This window comes from Polyodon spathula, chromosome 17 (assembly GCF_017654505.1).
Source record: "Polyodon spathula isolate WHYD16114869_AA chromosome 17, ASM1765450v1, whole genome shotgun sequence".
NCBI classification, from domain to species: domain Eukaryota; kingdom Metazoa; phylum Chordata; class Actinopteri; order Acipenseriformes; family Polyodontidae; genus Polyodon; species Polyodon spathula.
The window spans coordinates 17,657,411-17,672,207 of NC_054550.1; the positions used below are offsets into that span (position 1 = coordinate 17,657,411).

At 37.5% G+C, this 14,797-nt stretch overlaps 1 protein-coding gene across 8 annotated transcripts in view; it reads right to left on the reverse strand.

Moving 5' to 3' along the window:
- The window catches only part of LOC121329747 (protein numb homolog), a 106,734-nt gene that overhangs the window by 58,228 nt on the left and 33,709 nt on the right, over positions 1-14,797 (reverse strand). The window lies entirely within an intron of this gene.

Sequence of the window (14,797 nt, forward strand, 5' to 3'; positions counted from 1 at the left end):
TTCTCATCATTCTTAAATTCACAAACACAAAAATGTAAAAAGCAATTATCAAAACCAATTGATAACCTGGCAGCACTTCTCCCCTGATGAGTCATTCACTTTGCATTTTCTTTAATAAGTCACATAGTGTCTTAACACGTTTAATAATTCACAGTCCCCTTAACACGTTTTAAATTAGTCATTGGTTGCAAAAGAAAAGGGATCAAAATCATTTTTTAGTTTTAGTAATATTTGAGTATATGAAAAAAAGACGAAACCTCTATTAGGATGAAAGATTCTATCCAAAAAGGGGGCTAGGGTTGAAATAATGGATCAACTGAAACTTCCTTACATGATAAATTAGTGCTCGGAAAAATATCCGAACAAACAGAAATTATGCAATTGATAGAAATGAGAGACATATGTATCACAACGTGTTTTGCCTTGCATATTCTAGCAAGGTGTTAAATCAGTGCACAGCAGTTTCTAAAATGTATTAAAAAATATTAAATTATTTTCGGATATTATCATTCAGTTCATTTTTTGTTGTATTATTGTACTATAAGGTGATATATAGTAATAACAGCTATACATATGCACCAAAAAAATAAAAAATAAAGCGTATTCCTTTTGTTGTGATATCGTAACAATATGTACCCAGATGCTTGTGAGAGACATTGTGGGTTCATATATGGAGGCTGTACGCCTTTAAGAAGGAAGGTGTGATGCGATATTAGCTGAACACTTGTCAGCTGACATACAAATGCTTAAAACAAGTGCTGGATTATTACACTCTAACATCATGCAACAGTTGTGGTGGTGATGAAACGTGTGTGAGTACTGTTGTGTTAAAAAAATGGTTAAAATGAACAGTTGCATTAAAAAAATGTACAACATCGAAAAACAAAAATAGACGTAGATTAACAAAATTCTCTGCTCTATTGCAGTAAAAGTTTAACAGGAGACATGGTGCACACATACTGATCTGTACCAGCCCTAAATAGCTAAATATATCAAATTTAAAAACACACTAAATGTAGAGATTGGAACACTTTGTACTAACCTTCCAAGAAAGGAATCAAATTAAGAAAATGAAACATACAAAATGAGATCTTAATAAAAATCCCATGATCTAAACAAAGGCAATCTGTGCTTAATCCCAACCAAATTACCTCCAGAGGCTTGTTCAGATCCTGCTCTCTGAACACAATGGACATGTTTACTTTTACTCCAAAGTTCAGTGCTTGGTTTCAGCTGATTTAACCTTTACAATGAGTTCGGAATACCATTAAACCAAGGGGCGGTCACATGAGAGGAAAAAGGCAAGGGCTGGAATACCAAAGCTTTTACTAATTGAAACATTTCCAGTGTTATTTACATAATCCCGGCTGGTGTGAAGTGCACGGCTCCGAGGCTCTCACAGACAGGAACAGGATTCCTGCTGTACCACTGGCCTGACACTGACACTCCCTACATCTCTAACAGCCAACACTCTCAAAACAGAAACAACTGCACACAAGCATTTATCAAGACTGACATTTCTATCATTTTATGTAACACAACTGTTACCATCCATGCTATTTTGCTTGAGGCTGGGACCGTTTTTGAAATCTTTGTCCTGTCTTGTAGTCAATGGCTTAGCTGTGATCTAACGCTACAGTACAGAACAGCCTATCAGCTCTTGACACAACCACTTCCTCTGCAGACCCTTTTAAAAAAACAATACATCTTAAATGTAATAAATGCTCAAATGTTTAGAACTACCAATACTAATTAAGTAATAGTGCCCATCGAAGGTTCTACCTTGTGGAGTTATGCGTACTGAGCAGAAGGCCCTATCGAAAGTCAAGATCAACTACCACACTTTAAAGCTTTCAAAACGAGAGGGAACTACACGATTAGAAAAAAATTCACAAAAAATAAAAAAATAATTGAAAACCAGATTTGTAAGGTTTTAGGAAAATAGTCCTGCAAAATGTGCATAAAGGATCTCATACATAATGAGAGAACAAAAGCAAATAACTATGAAGCAAATACCTTTTGCTTGTCAAAGCAGCTTACAGTTGATCTGGACAGTGTTAGATATCTGAATAGAGCAATATTACTGAACGGCTGTGTCTCGGTTTGTTGTTAGTGAAAAATGCTGTGTCTGCGCTCCAGTCAAGCTGACTGGAGTTGAAGATACAGGACTTGTTGCTTTCGTCGGTGCAAAGCACTGATTGGCTGGTTTTGGTAGACAATAAAATAAATTTGGATCAATTGTGTCTGTTTATATTTGCTGTCATATATATATATATATATTATTAAGCTGATTGTTGAACGATACTGATTTTTTTTTTTGAATTTTTTTTCTGATTAAAAACAGTATTGATCCTAGACAAATACATACAGCATACAGTAGCCAGGTTTAACTTTTAAACTAAATATGGAAGCAATTTAAATGTATTTTGAAGCTAATGTTTTAAAAGGACTGTTTGGATTTGTATACTCCCCAACAACTTAAACATTTCCCTCATCCCATTGACTTGTAAGCCCATTTTGAAAATAAAAGCTCTATTAGTGTTTCTTGTAAACAGTTACCAGTATAGAAACAAAATGTCTATTTGCTTATATCAGTGAAATATCACTGCTGAATTGTAACACTGAAGACTTGATTAATGCTCACCTGTGTGCTTTTTTTAAACTCATAAGCCCATTTAGAATATAAGATCTTTTGGAGTTTCCTTTAAATAGTCAGTATAGAAAGATGTCTATCTTCAAGTGCTTATGTTTTTTTTTATTTGTATTCTTAAGAAACAGCAGGAGTTTGCTCATAATTATAAACCACATCAAACCGAGGTGACACAATACGGTGAGATCATTTTAAAATCAGAACCCATTGATCCCACTGTACCTGAAACAGAGACAAGGGGCCCTATATTCGAACGGTTTGCACACCGCGCAGAGGGGTATGCGTGTCACAAATGGTCTTTGTGCCGAAATTGTGCTAAGTTGCCATATTCGAAACGTCCTTTTGCGCATCACAAGCCATTCTGCACTGTGCAAAAATAATATGTATGTGTGACACTCATAATAAGGATTGTAAAAGGACTGAGTTAACTCTGCGCACACTACCATTCTAGCACCGACTACAAACAGGCAACAATGGGAAATGTGGGTAGCATGCAGCATGTCCATCAACATGTGTATGTGAATGATGCAACGCACACCCAGCAACAGCAACCCCGACATAGGCGAAGATATGCTGTAAGGGTGCACCGGCCTCGGCACACATATGAGGAGCTCAGCAATGAGAAAATCGTGCCCAGGTATCGTCTCGATTCATCTATGCCACATGCTGCATGATGACCTGGCCAGAACAAACCTGTGCAGTCATGCCTTTTCTGAACAATTGGTAGTGTCTGTCTGTATGTGTATCCTGGCTACCAGGACCTTCCAGAAGGTAGCAGATGATACAGTGGGGATCACCTAGTCAGCCGTGTCCGCCACCTTGACTGGGTCATAACCGCGTTGCTGCGACGTGCTGAGGAACATATTAAATTCCCCAGTACCAGAGCAAACGGTGAGGAGATAATGTGGGGTTTTTATGAGGTCGCTCACCTGCCGCGCATGGTAGGTACAATTGACTGCACCCATATTGTTATCTGGGTACCTGTTCCAGTTGTCCTGTTCTATCAGGATTCCAGTTGTATTCGGAATAGTGGGAAATTTGAATAGCTATTCCATGCCATATAAACAGGGTATTCCAAATTAATCTGTCCATATTCTGGATACCAGTATTCCGAACATGTGATACCGAATACCCACTTAGTATTAGGATACTATGGAAATACTAGACCTTCTAGACACCTTATTCAGAAAACCAGTTTTTTTTTCTAGACACACAAGTTGTTGTTTTATAAAATCTATAAGATATAAGACGATGGCTTGTGTGCCCAACAAAGGGAAATGTAGATTGAGAGAAGGATGATGAGGGGAGTGGGGTCCTGTCTGTTACCTTCTCTGTGTGTTGCCACACATCCGTAAATTAATTGTATAAATACGTCATACACCCATCTTGTGGCCCATTGCTTTATTTGACTATTCCATAGGTTGCTGTGCATTACAGGTGAGGGGTGGGCAGCTGCAGTTAATGTTTTCCTAAAATCAGACCGGTGATACCAATCAAAGACCTGTATTTTCTCTGCAGCAGTCCAATTATAAGTTAGCTGAGGCGAGACAAACAGTTCTGTTAACTGTCATTTCTGGCCGTTTTTATGCAGATGTCGGTGTTGCTAATTGTACAGAGACTTTTCATTTATTGAGAAATCATAGTAGGCTACAATTAACATTTTAGGAGTGTATTTAGAATTAATTATGATTCTTACAAAAAAAATGGCATAACAAAAAAAATCCATTCTGGCGATACTCAAAACTTACAAACTGGGCTTAATCATGATGTTCAAATGGGTTAGTAGAATGAATAACAGAATGCATTTCTGTGTATTGTGTATATAAAAATTTTACTTCAAAAACATACAGCTATGTCAGATCAGCTGGCCTTTAAAGAAACCTATATAGTATTTCCTTGTGATACAATACTGTCTGCATTCAATAAAACAGTGACATTATCAGTAAATAAATTTGAAAACTCCCTAGCGCCTAGCTATGGAGCCAATTGTGTATTTGAATGGTCCGTATGTATGTGTGCACGAGATATTTTGTGGTCTCGTCTGCTTTTATATCGGTACATACTGTGGCAACACCAATGATAACAGCTTGCCACATTACTAATGGTAACTGTCCATCATTCTGCACTCTCACTTGGCTGTTGTGTGCAGTTGCTATATTGGTAGTGAATGCGCAGACGGTTTTGCGAATTGCTCAAAAAAATGCTATATTCCAATGTCTCGCAACTGCTTTGTGCCATTTTGGAATCTCTCTCATTTTGTGCATAAGCACTATTTTTTTGCGAGGCACAAATTTAGCGAGGGCCCAAGGTCCCCTCTGTTACTATATTATAGTTATCAAAATGCAGATTCAGTTTATTTTCGCCTGAGATGACTTGCCTATTAAAAATGAAGGGTGCTGGAAAGTTTTGCTCTCATCTCCCCCCTCCTCCTACGCGGAGGTTTGAGCAAGATAAGAACTTTAAAGCCTTGCTTTTTGTAAAATGGCAAAAAAAGAGAAAAAAAGCAGATGCTTACTCACACTGCACCTCCAGGCTTTTATCTAGATATTAAAAATAAATACAAACAGAGTAGTCTACGGCTAAGAGAACACCCCTTGAGAAGCAAGCGAAGTGTTCTTATAGCCAGTGTTCGCTAAGATGGAGTTAGCCACCAGAAACAATATGAATCAATAAATAAATAAATACATAAATAAATACATAAAATATTTATTACTTGTCATGACGCACGTGAATCAACATATTAAATGAATAGAATATTAAATAAATAGAATTCTTTATATGCCATTTTCAAGTGATGAGGTGCAATTTATTCTCAACTGACTTGACATAGTTGAATAAAAGTTAAATTTGATTGATTCGTAAAAAAAATCTAAAATAACATTCAACATTAACAGCTCCATCGAAACACTCTCTGGCTAGATATTAAATTCTTAAAAAATGGGGCACTTCTCTGGAACTCAAACATGCAGTGCTACCTAAAAAAAAGATATCAGCGGCTGCTGTACTCTCAAAAGGAGTATCTGAAGATCCACATATAAAAACACTGCACAAATCAAGCAATCTCTAGGCCATCCAATCAACCCACCACCTTGCTGATATGAACCTACTGCATGTCCTGTAGCACCAGTAAAAAACAGAAAGAATTTCCAGCCTTGCTGTGCTAATAGGGCATATAGAGAGCAGTGAAGCCTATTCACTGTGACAACAATAACAGACCCAGCCAAATCACTCATGGTATATTTACACTTGAACACGGAACTCCAGCAGTGTATTTCTAACAGGAAATAATTTATTAAAAGGAAGACGAGAATGATAGAATGAACTTGCTGTAACAGAAAGGGCTCTGGTGGTGCTTAGTTTATTGTGTAATTTATCAATAAGACTTGAGGTACAGCTGGTGAATTTGGCTTTATTCCATAGCAAGTAAGCATGTTAGCATAAAGCCAACTCTGGAATCACCACTGCATCAGGTGCTGTGTCATGAACTACCATAATTCAATGCTTTATCCCCGCTGTGTACCTAAACTACTAAAATTAATTCTACCACAACTTCCTTTGCTTTTCCACTTTTGCACTCATTCTTTGAAGACCACCTATCCTGCACGACCTTATTGAAAACATTATCACAACAGCACCATGGAGTTTACACAGCCCTCCCAGCTATATATATATATATATATATATATATATATATATATATATATATATATATATATATATATATATATATATATATAAAAACAGTCCCCGCCTCCAACAACAAGTTTCGAGTCAGACTCAGTAGTACACGGACTATTCAGCAATTGTACATGACCAGATAAATTATAACAAGAAAGAGTAAGACCCCAATAAAAAAATAAATGTTAGCAATAATAACAATAATAACGTTTTCTCTACGTGTATGTCGGTTTTCTGTTCTAATTATGTTAGGGACTATTTCCCTCAGCGGAATGTTAACTGGAGAAATATCAGAAGGTCAATGTAAATATAAAAGTTTTAAAGTTTTGGGGTTTTTTTTGTTTTTTGTTTTTAAAGAGAAAATAAAGCAATAAATAATTTTCTAATAGCTATAGAGCCCCTTGATGCGTGCTCTATCATGTGGTAGATGACCTTGACATTCGTTAGCACCCTCGCCTTCAGCTCAGGATTCAACTCCAGCTGCGGTCATATACCACACGGTAAAGCTCACATCGACGGGCTCTATCAGCGCTTAATTAATTAATTTTTTATATTATTTATATATATATATATATATATATATATATATATATATATATATATATATATATATATATATATATATATATACACAAAACAAACAAAACATAAGGAGTATCAAAGTAATGTTCAGGAAAATTGAAAATTGATTCTAAATCTTGGATTCATCAAAATAGCCACCCTTTGCCTTAATAACAGCCTCACAAACACGAGGCATTCGGTTAACAAGTTTCAACAGGAAATCACCCAACATGTCTTCCCAGCTCTTCTGCAGCAATTCCCAGAGATGTAGGGCACTTGTGGGTAGCTTTGCTTTGACTCTTCTGTCCAGTTCGTCCCATACAAGTTCTATGGAATTGAGGTCTGGAGACTGGGCAGGCCAGGTCATTAGATTGAGTTGTCCTTTACTTTCCTTCTTTGCCAGATAGTTCTTGCACAACTTTGAGGTGTGTTTCGGGTCATTATCTTGCTGAAGAATGAAGGACTGCCCAACTAGCCGTAATCCTGATGGAATGGCATGCCTCTGAAGTATGCTATGATGAGCTTGCCATGGACTTGGTAAAGATCACCCACTGCCACCAGCAAAGCAACCCCAGATCATGACACTGCCTCCTCCATGCTTGACAGTGGGAACCACACATGCAGAACTCATGTGCTCACCCTCTCTGCGTCTTACAAATACTCGGTTGGACCCAAATATTTCAAATTTTGACGCATTGGTCCATATGACCTACTTACATTCCTCAAACGTCCAGTTGTGTTTTTTGGCCCAGGCAAGTCTCTTCCTCTTATTCTGCACTCTTAACAATGGTTTCTTTGCAGCAATTCTTCCAGTTAGGCCAGCTTCACGCAATCTCTTCTGAACAGTTGTTGAAACATCTGTACTTCTAGTAGCACTTAGCTGAGCTTATATTTCAGGGGCAGTTAATCGCCGGTTTCGCAATGATTAACTCAAGGACATTTATCTTTTTGTTCCTTAGCCACTCCAGTGTACCTTTGACTGTGTACTTTTGGTCATTGTCATGCTGAACAGTGAACTTCCGTCCCAGTTTCAGTTTTCTTGCAGAGGGCAGCAGGTTTTCCTCAAGGACTTCTCTGTACTTTGCTCCATTCATTTTCCCTTCTATTCTGACAAGTGTCCCATTCCCTGCCAATGAGAAATATCCCCATAACATGATCCTGCCACCACCATGATTCACAATAGGGATGGTGTTCTTTGGGTGATGCACTGTGTTGGGTTTGCGCCAAACATAATGCTTTGCATTTAGGCCAAAAAGTTCCATTTTAGTTTTGTCAGACCACAAAACTTTTTGCCACATGGCTACAGAATCTCCTGAGTGTTTCTTTTGCATACTTCAAAACAGGATTCAAGGTGGGCTTTCTTGAGTAATGGCTTCCTTCTTGCCACCCTACCATACAGGCCAGATTTGTGGACTGCTTGGCATATTGTTGTCACATGCACACTTTGACCAGTCTTGGTCATAAAAGCCTGTAGCTCTTGCAAAGTTGCCACTGCCCTCTTGGTAGCCTCTTTCATCAGTTTTCTTCTTGCTCGCTCATCCAGTTTGGAGGGGCGGCCTGATCTAGCCAGGGTCTTGGTGGTGCCATACACCTTCCACTTCTTAATAGTCGTCTTGACTGTGTTCCAAGGGATATTCAAGGCCTTTGATATTTTTTATACCCATCCCATAATCTGTACCTTTCAACAACTTTGTCCTGGCGTTCTTTTGAAAGAGCCTTGGTGCTCATGCTTTAGTCTTTGCTTTGAAATGCACTACCCAGCAGAGGGAACCTTCAGGAACTGCTGAATTTATCCTGAAATCATGTGAATCACTACAATTTAACACAGACAGAGGCCATTTAACTTGGTGTGTGATTTTGAAGGCGATTGGTTACACCTGAGCTAATTTAGGATTGCTATTACAAGGAGGTGGACACTTATCCAACCAAGCTATTTCAGTTATTATTTTTAATGAACTTTCTACAAATTTCTAGAAAACAAACTTTCACTTGGAAGTTGTGGGGTAGGATGTGTATATAAATGAAAAAAAAACAAAACAATTTTAATTCCAGGCTATAAGACAACAAAAGGTGAATTTTGAAAGGGTGTGTAGACTTTCTATAAGCACAAATTTTTATATATATATATATACACACACACACACACACGTCATGTCATACATAAAGTTAGCAGATTCTTAAAATATATATTAAAAAAAGTTGGTTTGGTTTGACTCCAACCCATTGCTACCCAAATATTGTTGCTACAATAAAACTATCTATACAGCCAGTTTCTCCCAGTACAGCTTTCAATACATAAACTTGAAACAGAAAACTTTAACTTCAAACCGTCAGCAAATTTTATAAAACATACTTTGTTCAGCAGAAAAAAAATGCCATGTACGGTTCCTACCTAACCTTAAAACCCAAGTTGAGTTACATCAAAGGAGGCCCTGGTTACCTCTGTAGAGAATGAGAAAATGTCAGCATTTGTCAGCAAGTTTCTGTTTCTAAACTCACAAAGCCGAAGTCCAGCCTTGCTGCGCTGGCAGGAACAGGCTGGGCTCTGTGGCAACAGCTCCACTGTATCACAACCCAATTCTGCCAAGGCAAATCAAGAATACCGCCAATTCACACTTCAGCACTCCTGACAACGCAGAGAAAGAGTGTAAACCAGGGGATGTACTCAAGCAAAACCTCAAGGAAGGAAATATTTGAAAAAAGTCTTGTATTTGAACTCAAGCCAGTCTTCATTACAATGCTTAGTGACTTTTAGTACAGGGACAAGAACAACTGCAAACAAACAGCAGCCCCCACCATGTGACAAGTAGGGTGGTGGGTAATATACTGAAACGAGATCATGCTCATCCACACACATAGCATACAGGGTTTATACAAGCCTGCTAATATGAAGTCACTGCTGTACCTCAAATGGTGTCTGATATGAGGGTTTGACACTGTGATGGCTGCAGCTATGTAAAAAAACTGGCACAAAAGAGTTACAGTTTTCTAGGCAACATCCACAATCGATGTTGACCAAGAGAATCACAGTTTGATTTTGCGTTTTCATAGACACTGAAAATAAAAAGTTCCAAGCTTTTTTTGCTGTGTTTGTTTTTTGTTTTTTTTAACTATGAGATTTAGAACAGGATGAAAACTAAGGCTTGAGGAAACCCCAGCAGAGATGTGACAGACACCACACTAAACTTATGGTAACAAATGTCCACACAAATTGTTTTTTTTTTTTTTTTTACAAATACACTGGTTCTCCGGATTATCATTTTGCATGTAAAAATGCGGCATTCACATGTACAGTGGAAGTACCACAAGACAGATAGATGGACATTCAATGCTAAAGTATGTTTATGCTGAAATTCAATTAAAGGATGTTAATGTTTTATTTTCAGTTATTTACATTATGAGCTGTAGCCTGTTACCATGGCCTTAAGGCAACATGTTAATTAAGTGCAGAGTGAAAGCCTTGCCACATGACTTCATAACCAATATAGTTATATGGATTCCAATATCCACACTACAATTACAGGAGCCTTTATATTTGTTGAATCCCAGCCAGGACAGTGATAACTAGCTTTTGCAGAAAAGGAGTTTAAAGGTAGACTCAAATTGGTTTTAAATAGGAAGACTGAGCTAACCACCTACCATTTTTAACCAACTGGAAAAATGTACAGTCCATATACAGTATTCTTGTTGAGAGAAAGCAAGTATAACAATCTATTCAGTGCCCACACAACTGCACAGCATAGGCAACATTTTGAGTGAGATCTGTAGACACACCTTCACAATTCCTTGACAGTCAGTTATCAAAGTAGACTGACAGAGAAGAGTAATTTTATGTTTAATTAAAAGGTTTATTAAAAGACTACATACTGAAGTCAAAATAAAGCAGAATGTATTGTAGAATGCATACTATTTAGACAGACTTTTCAAGTCTATGCAATTGCCATGCTACGTACTGTAGCACACATGGCCTATGACACACAACCAAAACAAAATCAGACCTTTTATCTTTCTATAAAGCCATTACCTTGCCTGAACTGTCATCTCAGTACTGTATGCCTTTCTGTGTGATAAACCATTTGCATGGTTAGTCTTATTTAAAGGGCTCCTGAAAAATGGTTTTTTCAACAGTGAGATTAGCGGAAATGTGTTAAAATGAAACCTGATCCAACAAAGTTTTTCAGTTAGTAACATCTGATTCAGGAATTCAAGGATGAAAGATTTCCACTGGGCAGGCTAACCAACAGCTAATAAAGGGGTTCAGTGGTGCAGCACAACATGTACTCATTCTGAAGACGTGAAGATGTGGGGGCCCATGCAACACCCTCAACAATACACAGCTGTTCAGGACAGGTTTGACTGCGTGTCCTTACTGTTAAGGATATAAAATAATGAGGAAGCGATCAACCATGAGGTTTTATGAACACAGATCTGCAATACTTACTTATCTGTCTAGTAAACTTCCTGCTCTTGGTTTTTTTTGTCACTTGCGGACAACTACAGTCTGGAAATCGTTAACTGCATGGTACAGTAAGCACAGGGATGCAGTTGCTGTTTTTGGTTTGGATTTAATTAACTATATGAAATCAGTCAACATTATTGCTTCAGTTATTGACCCCAAATTTCTTTGGTTTTAGGTTTCCAATAGAAAAGCTCAACGGCAATTTAACAGTAACCAGAAAACCCAAGCCAATGTAAATCATCAGTTAAAACACTTGCAATAAGTCTTATCCCATTTTGCTACCTACTTTCCAGGCAGGTAGCAAATCCTCACTACTGCCTTAAAAAGTTAACTTGTAGCCCCGCTCAGAACACAGGCAGAGACAGCATAGCAGTGGGGCATGGCCCCTGTGTGTGCGCCTTTATTTTAGATCAAGACGTTACAATATGTAACACATTAAGTTAAAAAATAAAATAAAATTCTAGGAGTAAAGAATACATTGTATAGGCCTTACTTGACCCCAATGAATTAACTAGAAAACAAAGGGTGCCAAATAGCAGTTCAAGTTAAACTATGTTTTGTTTATTCATGAAATAAATAGAACATAAAGTTGACAATGTATTTTATACCTTTTTTACTTTTTTTTTTATTCCTTGCCATTTCTTCACAGTAAAACTGTGGCCATTGACATGTTTTCATAAAGTAATACTGTGGTTTCAGAAGTCGTGTTAATGCAAAATTTTGCATCCTAGACACAAAATAAATCCATTGGACGGAAAAATAATTCGTCTTTCATTCACTGAACGCACTGACACTGCACTGCAGCAGTCACAGTAAAATACTTGCTAGTTTAAAAAAAAAAAAAAAAAAAAAAAAAAAAACTGTTCTGCAATATAAAAGCATTGATCAAGGTACACTCCAGTCCTGTAGGTGGCAGCAATATTAAGGATATTTACTTTTAAGCCCTGTCCACACTACATAACCGATCTCGAGAACTGTACTCAAAAACATTTAAATTCACCAGCTCTAACTTTAACATCCACATTGAAGTACCATTTCATGTTTATTTGGGCGTAATGTGTACACACACTACTATTAGAACAGTTTGGTTACAATTCCTAGCAGCGCAATGAACATTGGAAATGAATACAATAGTATCCCACCATGCACTGCATGTTATTTTAAAATAATGTTATGCCCCATAGTAACAGTCCATACTGCTAAAAAATAAAACAAGTATTTTGGAAAAAGTAAACGTAAACGCGAACACACACAAGTAGGGCTTGAAGTTGTGTTTTTTTTTTTTATCAGGTGACAAATTTAGCTGATTCTGTTTCATAACTAAGGACGGCACAGTGGTGCGGTGGTCATCGTTGCTGCCTCACAGCTCCAGGGTCCTGGGTTCGATTTAGGCCTCAGAGGTCGGTCTGTGTGGAGTTTGGAAGCTCTTTCCGTGAGAGTCATGTGGCACAATGGCAACCTACTGGAAGAACCAGAGGCTACACATCTCGCACCTTTTACAAATATGGGAGATCTGGCCACAGTTCACTTCTGTGACCTCAACGGTACGTATCTATTGTAGGGTTGTGGCAGTGTGCCCCGCCTGTGCGTATCTTTGTGTTTCATGTTGTCTGTTATATATGGATATAGTGGTGAACAAGATATAAATGGGTCTGTAGCACAAGTGATTTCAAATATATAGTTGTATGTAGGAAAGAGGATTGCACAATCACTTCACGTGCAGATAAATTATGTAATAGTATGTGAGCACAGGGAGTGCACAAATCCGTTCACATGCTGGGATTCAAGTGAATAATTAAATCAGTAATTCAATCCCAGCACAACTGTATATATAGATGCACGTTTCACACACTCTGGGTTGGGTGTGTTCATGAGTGGACAACGGGTGGGGAGAGGAAAACATTATTTTAAAAAGAAATAACAATTATTAAGTGTACTGGCTTTTACAACAGCACAATACCTGTTTGTTCATCACAGTTTGTTTAGTGTTAGTCAGTTTTATTTATCTATTTATTTTGGCTCAAAGTGCCATTCTCACAGGAAATAAGTTAGTGTTTGCCTTTTAGAGCCTTTCTACGCATGCACTAATCTTAGAACTTAAAGGCAAGGTTCTCTGTGGAGATACATCCAAAATGACAGGACACCATTTCTATTTTTTTGAGAAATGAAAACAGGTATTGCATTGCACACAGTAATTTTTGTTTAAATATGCTGTCATCTGATTTGTCGAAGTGTATTGCAGACAGTATTTGTTTAAAAATGTGACATTTATCGTAATGTATATTTACATTTAATTTGTATTAAATACATTTTATATTCAGGAAATTGCTCATTGTATTTTATTTTATTTATTTATTTTTTTTTTTTTAACAAATATTTTAAAAACATTATTTTGTCAATATAATTTATGTCTGTGCATAGTTAAAATCACTATTTGTCCAATCTATTTCCATTCAAAAATGCCATTTGTAGACATGTCATATACTGTCCAGCAAATAAGTGTTTAATACGTGTATGTAGGCTGACTTCAACAAAGTTATATTATTATGGTAAATTGCTTGGTGACTTTCAATCTTTCAAAATATATTGAGTGGGAAAGTGGGCACAAAAACTTTTCTTCATTTAGAGAATAATGTTTTTGAAGTTCAAGTCTACGTGGGGTATCTAACCTGTTAATACAGAAAACGTACACATTTAGTGGAAGATCGTGTTTAAAGTGTATATATAATTTGAGAAACACAAAACGATTGGCTTCCTATATATATAGATACCATCCTAAAGTGCAGTTACATTATTTATATTGTGAGCGGGTGGGTGCACACAGAGAAAACAGACAGTGGTTTCCAAAATAAAGCAAGTTTTTTAATAAAGTCCACAAGGCATTCAATAAGGCTCGCTCTTATACTGAAATGCCAGCTGTGTTGGCGAGACGTGTCCAAAAAGAAAATAAACAGTTCATACAAGATTTCAGACAAAACAAAACCACCAAAAGAATGCTGATGTAAACCAACTGGACCAATAACCATGTCCAGTTGGTGAGTAAGTAATTCCACCTGGGGGTTGGGGTTTTTTTCTAGATTGCTTGGCTGCTTCTTTAGGAAACCCTTCTCCTACCCAGCAGTCCAGTCCTTTGTTAGTCCCAGCAGCAGACAGGCCGTTCCTCGTAGCCCCTGTAAAGAACAGGGAATCGCAGACGCAAAGAACCACAGCGTTATCCAATACGGATTCCAGTTATTCCATTCTGACACTTTTGTAGATAAACCCAGGATGTTCTCAGGTCAGAAAACAAAACAACAAACCTACCAGACTGGCGGCACATGCTCTCTTTTACCAGCCAGGCATTGGGCTGTTACAGGCTACAGGTGTGGGCCAATTAAGGCTAATGATACTCTAGCTATGGTGAAACCATAATCACCTACCTAACCACACCTGCAGCCTGTTAACTCCTT